The sequence below is a fragment of the Pavona decussata genome, unplaced genomic scaffold (genome assembly GCF_977016875.1).
Source record: "Pavona decussata unplaced genomic scaffold, jaPavDecu1.1 SCAFFOLD_609, whole genome shotgun sequence".
NCBI classification, from domain to species: domain Eukaryota; kingdom Metazoa; phylum Cnidaria; class Anthozoa; order Scleractinia; family Agariciidae; genus Pavona; species Pavona decussata.
Window position 1 is genome coordinate 115060 of NW_028145863.1, and position 12470 is coordinate 127529.

Genomic DNA, 12470 nt, shown 5'->3' on the forward strand with positions numbered 1-12470 from the left:
AAGCAGAGGCCGTCACTGGCTGTTTTGCCTTTTCCACAGTAAAGTAACGATTCAGTGGAGTAGGTCCTCTCGGGATTGCAGGCATATCCGGCGGGAGATAATGCCCTTAGCTGAACGATTAACCTCAAAGTTTTACAGTTGTCATCGGAGGTTTTCGTCTCTGTTCAATGTTATTTTTTCGGACAATCTTTCAGCCTTGGACATTTTCCTCAGATAGCCCGGTCTCCTGATTGCGTTTGTTGGTTTATTCATGTATACAGTTTTCCCTCAGTTTGTTTGTAAAACCATTGCTGTTTCGCAACTTTACAGGCCGACCCAAAAGCCATGCAGTGAGCGGATGAGTGCATTCCTTCAAGAAACGCTTGTTAATCCCGTTCTGGGAGAATTTAACCGTTAAAATTAAGAGTTATGCAAAGACATTAGACATTTTGCACACGTCGGCGTAAGAATCTTTAATGTGTTATTATTAGTAGAGCACCTACTTTTTTATGTCGATTTCATTTTCATGCATGATGACTGAAACGAACGGGGCGATAGCCTATGAGAGAAGGCTATGGCGTCAGCTCTGACAGGCCAGCGGCGTGGTAGGGGGACCCCTGGGAATGTCCTCCTGAATATGAAATCGAAATGGCCTCCTTTTTAACCTGACTTCTAAAATTCAGTTCCCTTAAACTCCAGTCTTATGTTTCTATATTTTCCACATTGAGAATCAGAGGTCCTGCTTCTTTATACAAACAGTTTCCTCTAGATAACCTCCTTCCCTCCCTCCCCTCCCTTGAATTGTGTCATAATGGGAAAAAAAGCTTACGTGTTCGACCGAGGGTCAAGCTGCTTAACTTTTATTTATTTATTGCTTTTCTTTCTGGTGGGATGTTCTTTGTCATTTACGTAATTATAATTAACTTCAGGTCGTTTCCGGTCTTGAAATATGTAGAAACAGAATATGATTGTGTCTTCTCAGTTGATGGCTTTAAATGAACATTGTCCCAATTATGACGCTAACTCTAACCTTCAACGATATGTTAAGGTTTCCAAGAATTGTGAACTTAATCGTCGCAAGGGTTTTGTTGGACACGAAATAAACGATCGCTTGGTAATGTTTTAGATGTTTAAACCCCCCATGAACGGACGAAAGGGAAAGTAAAATAATTTTTGATAAAACGCAGCTGTGAAAACATTTGATCAGCAAGTGACGACCTCTTCCATTCTCTTCTTAAAAAAAAAAAAAGCACTGAAAAAAGACCACATAAGCGAATATTACAAGAAAGTAGAAGCTGTTTGGACAACTCTACTATTGTTATGTTTAAAACAAGAAAAAGTGGAGATATAACCCACTGATTAATTACGCGCGTTGTCATTGGACAAAACACGTCACATGATACAGTATGGGACTTTGGTAAACAGACGGTTAATAACAGTCGTCCGATTTGATAACAGTGGCCCAAACTTTTTTTTATCGAGGAAACAAAGAAACAACAATGAAACAAGATAGCTTGGATGTGTTTAGCTGCAATCACACAGAGGCCATCACTAGCTGTTTTGTCTTTTCCTAAGTAAAGCAATGATTCTGTAAGGGAAGCCCTTTCGGGATTGCTGGTATATCCAGCAGGACATAATGCCCTCGGCTTAAAGATTATCATCAAAGTTTAGCAGTTGCCCTCGGAGGTTTGCTTCTCTGCCAACTGGTTATTTTTCAGACAATCTTCAGCCTTGGTGATTTTCCTGCGACATACCAGTCTCCTGAAGGGGTTTATTTAAAAATTCATTACACACAGCTTTCTCGAAGTTTGTTTGTAAAACCATTTCTGCTTCGCAAATTTGCAGGTCGACCTGAAGGCCATGCAGTTAGTGAATGAGTTTATTCTTTCGCGAGACCCTTATAAATCTCATTTTGGAATAATTTAACCGCGAAAAATATGAGAATGGAAAGTTTTGCTCGACTTTTAATTTATGATGGCGGAAACGAACAAGGCAATAGCCTGCGAGAGACGGCAATGGTATAAGCTTTCACAGGCTAGTGGAGGGGTAGGTGGATTCATTGGAATTGTTTGTTCTCTGGAAAAAAGAATAATAAAAAGCTTCCGTGCTCGATCAAGTGCTAAGGCGTTTAATCCCTTGATCTAATCCTTTTAATCCTTCCTAAAATTCAGTTCCTTTTAGTTTGCACTGACACGGGGAACAGCAGAGCAACTGGCTTCTTTCAAGAGGTACCGCAAGTATCTGGGATATTGAACAAAGGCAACACTAACAACTACAAGTTCTTTCTACAAGTTCCAATTTATTTCATGTTCAACGCATCCTTTTTGTAATCTAACTCACAGGAGGTTTCTTAAACCTATTACATCAAGCTAAACTAGGCTACAACCTACCCCTTAAGTTTGAATCCTATGCAACGAAGCCGTGGAGAACTATTGCATGTGACTCAGCAAAAGTTAAGTAATAATTTAGGAGGCTTTGCTTAGTTCCATTGGTACAGGGGAAGAAAAGATAACTAGCAAGGAAAAGGGGCACCGAGATTTGGAAGCCGTGAAAACTCAGTGAAGGGACTTGTTACGCCACAAAATGTAATAACTGACACAAAATGTAATAGTAACGCAAAATGTAATACCTTTTGACGCAAAATGTAATAGTAACGCAAAATGTAATAACTTTTGACGCAAAATGTAATACCAGAAAGTAACGCAAAATGTAATAACGCAAAATGTAACAGTATTTTCAGTCGGTCTTTACAGTATGTTGGGAGGGGAGGAAAACAGCATCTGCGATGCTGCATTTTACCCGGAGGTTGACTTTGATTATTTTTCTGCAGTTATTTGATTTCTGCTGATTCAAATTGCATCAAAAAAGAAGTACGCGATGATTGACCATTTTAAAAGTAATTTCCCACGCTCAATAAAGCCGCGGTAAATTTTACCGTTGTAACATACGGTTACACGTGAATTGTTTATTATGTTAAATTAGTCGCCCTTACGGCTTCATTCGAGCTACAATAGCTGTAGGGGAAATAATCGCAGGCGATAGGCAAGATTTAATGTTATCAAGGATGGCGGAACATTTTCCAAGTTGTGGTGGTGGCGGGGGGGGGGGGGGGGGAGGGAGGGAGTGACTTGTAACATGAATTGAGGAAGCTGAAGAAATTCTTCTTCTCTTCCCTGTAACTTCCATCTTAACGTGAAATCTGATATATCAACAATAGCGCGAAGCAAAAGAGACTTGTTTAAATTAACATTTTTTTTTTGCGGCTTCGTGTTGGTTTCAAATGAAATATCGTGATTGGCTTTCTTGCCTTGGGTATCGAAAAACCCTATTTATTTACCACGTTAAATGTTATGGGAGCTTTTTTATTCTTTTTGACATATCAATGGATATTCTCCATGGCTATCTCTAAAACAGGGAACGGGGAACGGATGAATGGGGAATGGGGAACTGGGAACGGGGAATCTCTAAAATAGGGAATCTCTAAACGGGGGAATCTCTAAACGGGGCAATCTCTAAAAGGGGGAATCTCTAAAATAGGGAATCTCTAAAAGGGGGAATCTCTAAAACAGGGAATCTCTAAAAGGGGGAATCTCTAAAATGAGGAATCTCTAAAAGGGGGAATCTCAAAAAGGGGGAATCTCTAAATGGGAGAATCTATCAACAAACTGGATAAATCTATGAACTTTTCAGAAGTGGAGTTTTTGCTGAGAGACCTTTCGCATTTACAGCATTTGCCAACAACCAATTATATTATTGACAGTCGTTGTCATAATTACTAGATATATAAGATAAAAATAAATTGTTGTCGTCGCTTGCCGCCATATCTTCGTGGGGAGGTCTAAAAAATTTATGCCAATCTATGCCAAGGGGCCACATACAGCGAGAGAAATCGAATTTTCTGCAGCATCTTACTGCAAAACGGTAAAGATGAAAGCGCAATTGAATCTCTGAATAAGCCGTAGACTCAAAATGACTGGAACTGGAACCGGGGCATCTGTAACACGCGTCGACCATCATTAACTTGACTAGACAGACGTCTGGACGCCTGCAAAAAGCTTATCTAGTGATCAGTTCAAAAATGCAAATTGTGAAATTCGCGTTGTTTGTGTTAATCCATCAGCCTTAATGGCCTTACAATGATGTTTAACAAAATAACCCTTTCTTTAATATGTGTAAAACTAACCAATTTGCTATTATGCCTTTCGAAAGTTGCAACAAACGTCATCAATGTTTTTCAAGAAAAAAAAAAGGTTTCACCGGTCAAGGAAAAATTCACCTTATCTATGATGTTATCACCCACGTACCAGAGGTATGTCGGGACATGTCTGACGTAGGCCGGAAACCACCCAAATGCTAAATGTTTGTCATGTTTAGAAAGTTGAAACTAAATACCACGTTACTTTACTGTCTGGACAAATATCATTGCTATTATATGTCCTGCTAAGGTCGACCATGAAAACTCTCCTGTGTTCCGCGTTTCTTCTTGTAACTATTGCAAACAATGTGCTTGATATACATGCTATATCTTCACTTGACGACGAGACATACAGCACTTTTCTTGAGCTACTGAAAGGAGAATTTAACGTCCCATTGCAACAAAGTATCACGAAGCAGAAATCTGCTATCATACGCTTTTGGCGCAACCGTGGCCATTTATCTCTTCAAAGAGGCAACGTATGCTTTGATGGTAAGCCAGTTTTACGGAAGTCAACTGTATCGAAAGTAGTAGTGAAAGCTTTCAAAGAAACTAAAGGATCTGGTGTGAGAAAACTCTACCACCATTTAAAAGACGTATGCAGTGGCGTGGGTGAAAGAGATGTAAGATGTGTGCTTGGAAAGTCTCGTCTGCATCAACGGCTAAACGTACGATTTCAAAACAAAGCTATTCTAAAGCCAATACTAGCTAGAACTGTCCAATCCCGTCATCAAGTGGACTTAGTAAGTATGGAAAGTACTCCTGTAAAGAGAAGGGGAAGAGCCTTTAAATATGTGCTGTCATTACTGAATGTGTTTAGCCGGTACCACTGGCTTGTTCCACTGGAAGGAAAAAGAAGCAGCTCGATCGCAAAGGCAATGTCTACAATTTACAAAGAGCATGGTCCTCCCCGTGTCCTTCAACATGATCAGGGACGGGAATTCGACGGTGCTGTTAAAAAATTGTGCAATAAACTCGGTATTAAAATAATTAAAGGGCGTCCATACCACCCACAATCACAGGGAAAAATCGAACGGTCCCACAGATCGTTTAAGAAGAAGGTGATGTATGACTTATTGTCTATGAGCAAGACTGGGGTTAACTGGGTAAAATGCTTACCGGATTATGCAAGAACTTTGAATTGTGAACCAAAGGAGGAGTTATCTTGGAAGTCCCCCTTTGAAGTGTATTACGGACGGAAACCCTTCAGAAAAAATTATATATCAGGGGCTTCTACAGCACAAGAATGGAACGTTGACGAAGAAGAGTACGAACGATTGACGTCGTCGGTTCCTAGAGACTACAACTCCCATGAATTACAAATAACGAGAATTCGGAAGGCCGCCGCATTGGCCAGTAAGAGATGCGAGAGTCGGATGATTGAAAAAGGACTGAGGAACAATCCTCCGTCAGTTTATAACATTGGGGAAAAGGTTCTTATTCGTTACCCGACGGCGAAGAAGTTATGTAGTAAGAGATGTGTCTTACCAGCTAGAGTACTTAAAAGGAATTTGCGCACTTGCAAGTACAAAGTAAAATTTACATATCCGGCCAAGTCTTCAAATACCTTAAGAAAATGGATTTCCGTCAATGATATAACAAGCACGACAATGAATAAAGAACATGAAAAGAAAAAACTTGCCCGCCAAAGCAGCAAGAAGAAACACAGAAAAAAATACTTTATTCCTTTCTCAAATGAAAGAAAGAAATTCACCGACATGCAGTCTAAGATTCATTTCTTAATTAGCTTTGACCCACCCAAAGACGGCAACTGTCAGTTTTCTGCAGTATGCCATGAACTTATGAAAATGGGCATATTCCGGTCAGCAGAAACATTAAGAAAAGAGATAGTGTTGTTTCTAGAATCAAATCCAAACTCTGCAGATGGTACTCCATTACAATTTTTCTCTGGGGTACCATGGACGCAGTATCTACAGTCAATGGCACGTAATGGAACTTATGGCGACCATATAACCCTGCAAGCCATAGCTAATCTATTTAAAGTACAGCTTGTAATCTACTCCACACTCGGTACTTTGGCTACCCAGACAATTACCCCTGTGAATGGGTGTCCAATTGCCACTTTTTATTTAGGCCATTTTGCTGAAGGAGCTGGGGAGCATTACGTGTGTTTGGTGGACGATAGACAAGAGACAAGTGCTGCAAACGAGCTAAATGTTTCCCACTCTCTCATGGACGAAGCAGAGGTCCCGCATGGCAATAGAGAAACTGAGAAAGAAGACGATGATGATGAAGAAACCAGTGATAAAAATTGCGAAACGCAAGCGCACGAAAAGGTAGACGAAGCTGAAAGTGTTCCTTACCTTAATCCGGATGTTTTAGAAAAAGTTATTAAAGCAACATTGAAGACATCTCCACAAATGCGTCAGACTCTAAGGGCTGTTTCAAGATTTTTTCAGCGAGTGGTGGACAGTGTTCCCCTTCCCCAGATTTACATTCCAGGGTTAGAAGACTGTTCCGATATAAGCCACGTCAGCTTGCGGAGGATTATAAAAATGAAAGGAAAGAACAGTGGTGCAGTAATTGCATTAAGGCAACTTATTAACTCTAGTAACTGGGCAAACGCCTGGATAAGCCTTGTTGCTTGCGGCTTAGGATGGTTTGCAGTATCAAAAATTGACTGGAAAAAAAATTAATCTGTCTTCCTTGCCGGTTCAGCCAGTTGCACTGGTAGTTAAAATTTAAGTTTAAGAAGCTAAAGGTTCAGTTATAGTTCAGCTATGTGTATGACTGAGGGTTTTCAGATTGTGGACGATTGGCGGGATCAAAGACAATACTGACAAATTTCTATAACTAAAGAGTTGAAGTTTCTGTTAAAAGCATTTTAATTGTTGTTTGACATGTAAAGAACTTTTTTGTTACTGTTTGTTGCTCCGTTGGTTTGAAAACAACAATGTCTGGTGATTCGCAATAAAACTATCTTCGTTTAGTTCAGTTTCAAAACAGACTTGTCACTTGGATAATCCTTTGATCCTCAGTGAAGCTCGGCAGAAATCAAATATCTGCAGACAAATAATCAAAGTCAACCTCCAGGTAAAATGCAACATCGCAGATGCTGTGTTCCTGCCCTCCCAACATACTGTAAAGACCGACTGAAAATACTGTTACATTTTGCGTTATTACATTTTGCGTTACTTCCTGGTATTACATTTTGTGTCAAAAGTTATTACATTTTGCGTTAACAAAGTTATTACATTTTGCGTCAAAAGTTATTACATTTTGCGTTACTATTACATTTTGCGTCAAAAGTTATTACATTTTGCGTTACTATTACATTTTGTGTCAGTTATTACATTTTGTGGCGTAACAGGGACTGATCTAATTAAAAGTAATTTTTATTTTAATTAGCATGAGTTGTAAGTCTCCTAACCGGAAACAGAAAACAATCAGAAGAACAGATATAACAGGTGGAAGCGTTTCCCGCGCAAACTTAGAATGAAGGAACTAAATAAATTGAGCCACGAAAATTTATTATTGGCTTCGCGTGCCTAAATCTTAAAATAAAGTATGACTTAACTAAAATATTTAACGTCACAAGTTCACACTAATATCCCAGTATTTTTCACATCAAAGATTCTGCTTCCTCATACAAACAGTTTCCCTTAGATTACGTACCCCCTTGCCTCGTTTCCCTCCCCTCCCATGCACCGTAACGGAAAAAAGCTTTCGTGCTCGACCAAGTGTTAAGCCGTTTAATCCTTTGTTTATTGATTTTTTTTTCTGGTCGTATGTCCTTTTCCATTTGATTAATTTCATGCCGATTCCGCTCTTAAAATAGGTGAAAGTAGAATATGGTTGTACCTTCTCGGTTGATGGCTTTAAATGAACATTGTTCCAATCAGGACACTCACTCTAGCCTTCACTGATATGTTAAGGTTTCCAAGAATTGCGAACTTGATCGTCGCTAGAGTGTTTTTGGACAAGAAATAAACAATGGCTTTGTAATGTTTTTTTTTAACCCCCTTGAAGGACAAAAGGGAAAGTAAAATTCATATTTTATATTTTTGATAAAACGCAGCTGTGGAAACATTTGATCAGCAAGTGACGACCTCTTCCATTCTCTTTCTAAAAAAGAGCAAAACGGCCACGCAACTGAATATTACAAGAAAGCATACAGAGGCTGTTTGGACAACTATACTATTGTTATGTTTATAACAAGGAAAAGTGGAGATATAACCCACTGATTAATTACGCGCGTTGTCATTGGACAAACACGTCACATGATACAGTATGGGACTTTGGTAATCAGACAGTTAATAACAGTCGTCTGATTTGATAACAGTGGCCCAAACTTTTTCACCCGGAAACCAAAGAAACGACAGGAAACTAATTAGCTTGTATTTATTTTGCTGCAATCACAAAGAGGAGGCCATCACTAGCTGTTTTGTCTTTTCCAAAGTAAAGTAATGAATCTGTAAAGGAAGCCCTTACAAGTGGCATTGCTTTCATATCCGGCATGAGATAATGCCCTCGCATTAAAGAGTATCCTCAAAGTTTCCCAGTTGGCTCGGAGGTTTTTTACTCGGTCAATCTTTTAGCCTTGCATGGACATTTTCCTCTGATATACCAGTTCCCAGATGGGCTTTGTTGACTTATTCCTCATAGAGAGCTTTCTCTCAGTTTGTTTGTAAAACCATTACTGTTTCGCAACTGTACAGGTCGACCCGAAGGCCATGCAGTAAGCGGATGAGTGCATTCCTTCAAGAAAACCTTATTAATCTCTTTTTGGGGAGAATTTAACTGCAAAAATTAAGAGATTGCAAACATTTTAGCTCTAAACTAAACATACAGAATACACTGTGCACACGTTGACGTACGAAGATGAAAAATACGTTATTGTTAGTAGAGCGCCTGTTGTTTAATGCTGATATATAAAATCGCGTATAATTTGATACGCTTCTCGTTATGTTCTTGTTCCTTTTTTTATAAAGCCATGCCCATCAACTCAGCTTTTTTAACTGGTAACAGCAGTGGGGGGATTCCATGGAATTTCTATGCCCCCCCCCCCCCCCCCCCTGACTGATAGGAAGTTCTAAATGGCTCCCCTTTTCAACTGACCTGGCTTCTAAAATTCAGTTCGCTTTCAATACAGTCCAGACCTGGTTAGTGTTTAAGAATCATAACCGCTTTCAAATGTTCAGACCAAAATTTTACGATCCATATCATTTCTCATGAAGAAAATTCGCAAACCCATCGCTTGTCTGAGGGATTGCTACCCTCCCTTCCCCTCCTTCAAATCCTTTTAAGGGGGCGAAATAGCGTACTCAGTAATAGCCCAATAATTATTGACATATCTAGAGAGAGTTTGTAATCTTCTAGTTACTATAACAATAATAGTAAACGTTTAAACTAAATTGAAACTTGCAACAAACTAAATGTAGCCCAAAATTAACACTGTTGTAAATCACGGTTCTTTGAAATAATTTCAATAATTTCATCCAGATTGTCTGCCCTGCAGTATAATTTTGAAATCCACTTTAAGTTCTGATCGGGTCACGACTAATTCCGCCGTTTTGACAAATTTTCTTGTTTAACCATATTATCGGCAGTGCAGCAAGACTGAATGTCTAGTTTCTATGTGAATCGCCTATCCACTCTTCTTTGTCAGAGGTTTCACAACTAAGAGTAAACCATCTCTTAGAATATATACTTTACTGCTGTTCCCAATATGCACAAGTTCGCGTTTTTGCGGGGTATGGCATGACCCAAGTGAGGACTTATCTTAAGTGGGCTTTGGCCGTCGGACGACACATTTATCTTCGGTACTTTGATAAATGAACAAAATGCAGTTATAATACTCTATACAGAGAAATGAAATTTTGAAATAAGTAATAATAATACAGACGCGAACCAATTTTTAATACATAGTCTGTCGGCTTCTTTCAATCAACGGCTGGATGTTTGAAGGTGGCTGATTGTTACTTCTGCTGATTTTTTTTTTTTTTTTTTTCTATTTTAAGCTCTGGTTAGCGAGCACGTGAAACTTAAACCAATTTCTTTACGGCATAGATTAGATAATGTGCATTCTTCAAATGGCAATAAATGTATTTTATTGTTATATTAATAATTTCGTGCCGGAAATAACACAAGCATATTTGACTGTTTCTTTTTCATCTTAAGCCACCCATTATGTGTTGGCCATTTTCAGGTCCTGAAAATTCAGTTTCCTGTCTGACAGAATATCAATCTTGAACATGTTACGCGTCTGTAAGTGAACGAGTCGCTTATAATTTAGACGGGCAATTCGTCTAATTTTATAAGCCCCATTATCCGTCTATATAGATGGATTTGAGGACAAACTATCCTTCTAAGAGTGCGGGCTCTTCAACAACCAAGTGCCGTCGTGTTATCACTTTTTTTAGAGGGATAATTTTTGGACGAATTAATTCTCCTGAGCCATTGCGGAGAGAAAAAGTAGTCGCTTATTCTGTGTCATAGTGAAAAAAGAGCCTGCATGCACGACCAAGCGTCAATCCGCTTAATTTTTATTTAGTAGTGATTTATTTTCTTTTTGGTGGAATGTCGTTCTTTGTCATTTACGTAGTTGATTGCAGGACGTTTCCAGTCTCAAAATATGCAGAAGCAGAATATGATTGTGTCTTCTCAGTTGATGGCGCTCACCATCAAGGTTTTCAATTGAAGGACGAAAGGGAAAGTAAAATCATTTTTGATAAAACGCAGCTGTGAAAACATTTGATCAGCAAGTGACGAACCTCTTCCATTCTCGTTCTAAAAACAAAGAACAAAAAAAGCAAAAAGGCCGAGTGAGTAAACATTACAAGAAAGTACGTAGAAGCTGTTTGGACAACTCTACTTGTTTCTTTCAAGAGGTACCGCAAGTATCTGGGATCTTGAACAAAGGCAACACCAATTTCATGCTCCCTCTACAAGTTTCAATTCGTTTTATGTTCAACGCATCCTTTTTTTAAGCTAACTAACAGGAGGTTTCCCGCGCAAAATTAGAATAAAGGAACTAAATGAACTGAGTCACGAAAATTTATTATTGGCTTCGCGCGCCTAAATCTTAAAATAAAGTATGACTTAACTAAAATATTTAACGTCACAAGTTCACACTGATATCCCAGTATTTTTTACATCAAAGATCCTGCTTCCTCATACAAACAGTTTCCCTTAGATTACCCCATTCCCCTCCTTTCCATCCCCTCCCTGATATACCGTAACGGCAAATTAAAAAGCTTTCGTGCTCGACCAAGTGTTAAGCCGTTTAATCCTTTATTTATTGAGTTTCTGTCTGGTCGCATGTTCTTTGTCATTTGATTATTTCATGTCGATTCCTCTCTTAAAATAGGTGAAAGTAGAATATGGTTGTATATTCTCAGTTGGTGATGGTTTTAAATGAACACTGTTCCAGTCATGACGTTCACTATCATGACCTTCACCGATATGTTAAGGTTTCCAAAAATTGTGAACTTGATTGTCGCTAGAGTGTTTTTGGACACAGAATAGACGATGGCTTGGTAATGTTTTGGTTGTGTTTTCTCGGCCAACTGTTTATTTTTAAGTGTTGGGCAATTTCCTCTGATATACCAGTCCCGTGAGAGGGATTATTGACAAATTAATTACACACAGCTTTCTCGAAGTTTGTTTTTAAAACCATTACTGCTTCGAAAATTGGCATGTCGACCCGAAGGCCATGCAGTGAGCGGATGAGCGCATTCTTTCAAGAGTCCCTTATAAATCTCGTTTTGGGAAGAATTTAACTGCGAAAATTAATTGAATGCAAAGGTGTTAGCTCTAATTTTCATGCACGAATGCGGAAACGAACCAGGCGATAGCCTACGAGAGAAGGCAGTGGCGTCAGCTCTCGCAGGGTAGTGGCGGGGTAGGGGGATTCATTTGAATTGATATGTCCTCCCGAGGGAAAAAATAAAAAAATAAAAACACGCTTGCGTGCTCGACCAAGTGCTAAGCCGTTTAATCCTCTGTTTATTCATTTTGGTTCTGGTCGCATGTTCTTTCTCATTTAATTAATTTCATGTAAAGAGAGGATCGATCCTCTCTTGTTTCATGTGGATTTTGGTCTTAAAATAGCTGAAAGTAGAATGCAGTTGCGTCTTCTCAATTAACGGCGTTAAATGAACATGTTTGCAATTATGACGCTCACTCTAACCTTCACCGATATGTTAAAGTATCAAAGCGTTGTGAATTTGTATTTACAAGCGGACGTCTCTAGAGTGTTTTTTTAGAGACTAGACGATTGGTTGTCAAGCAACCCCTGAATGATAGAAAGGAAACTAAAATCATTTTTGTTCAA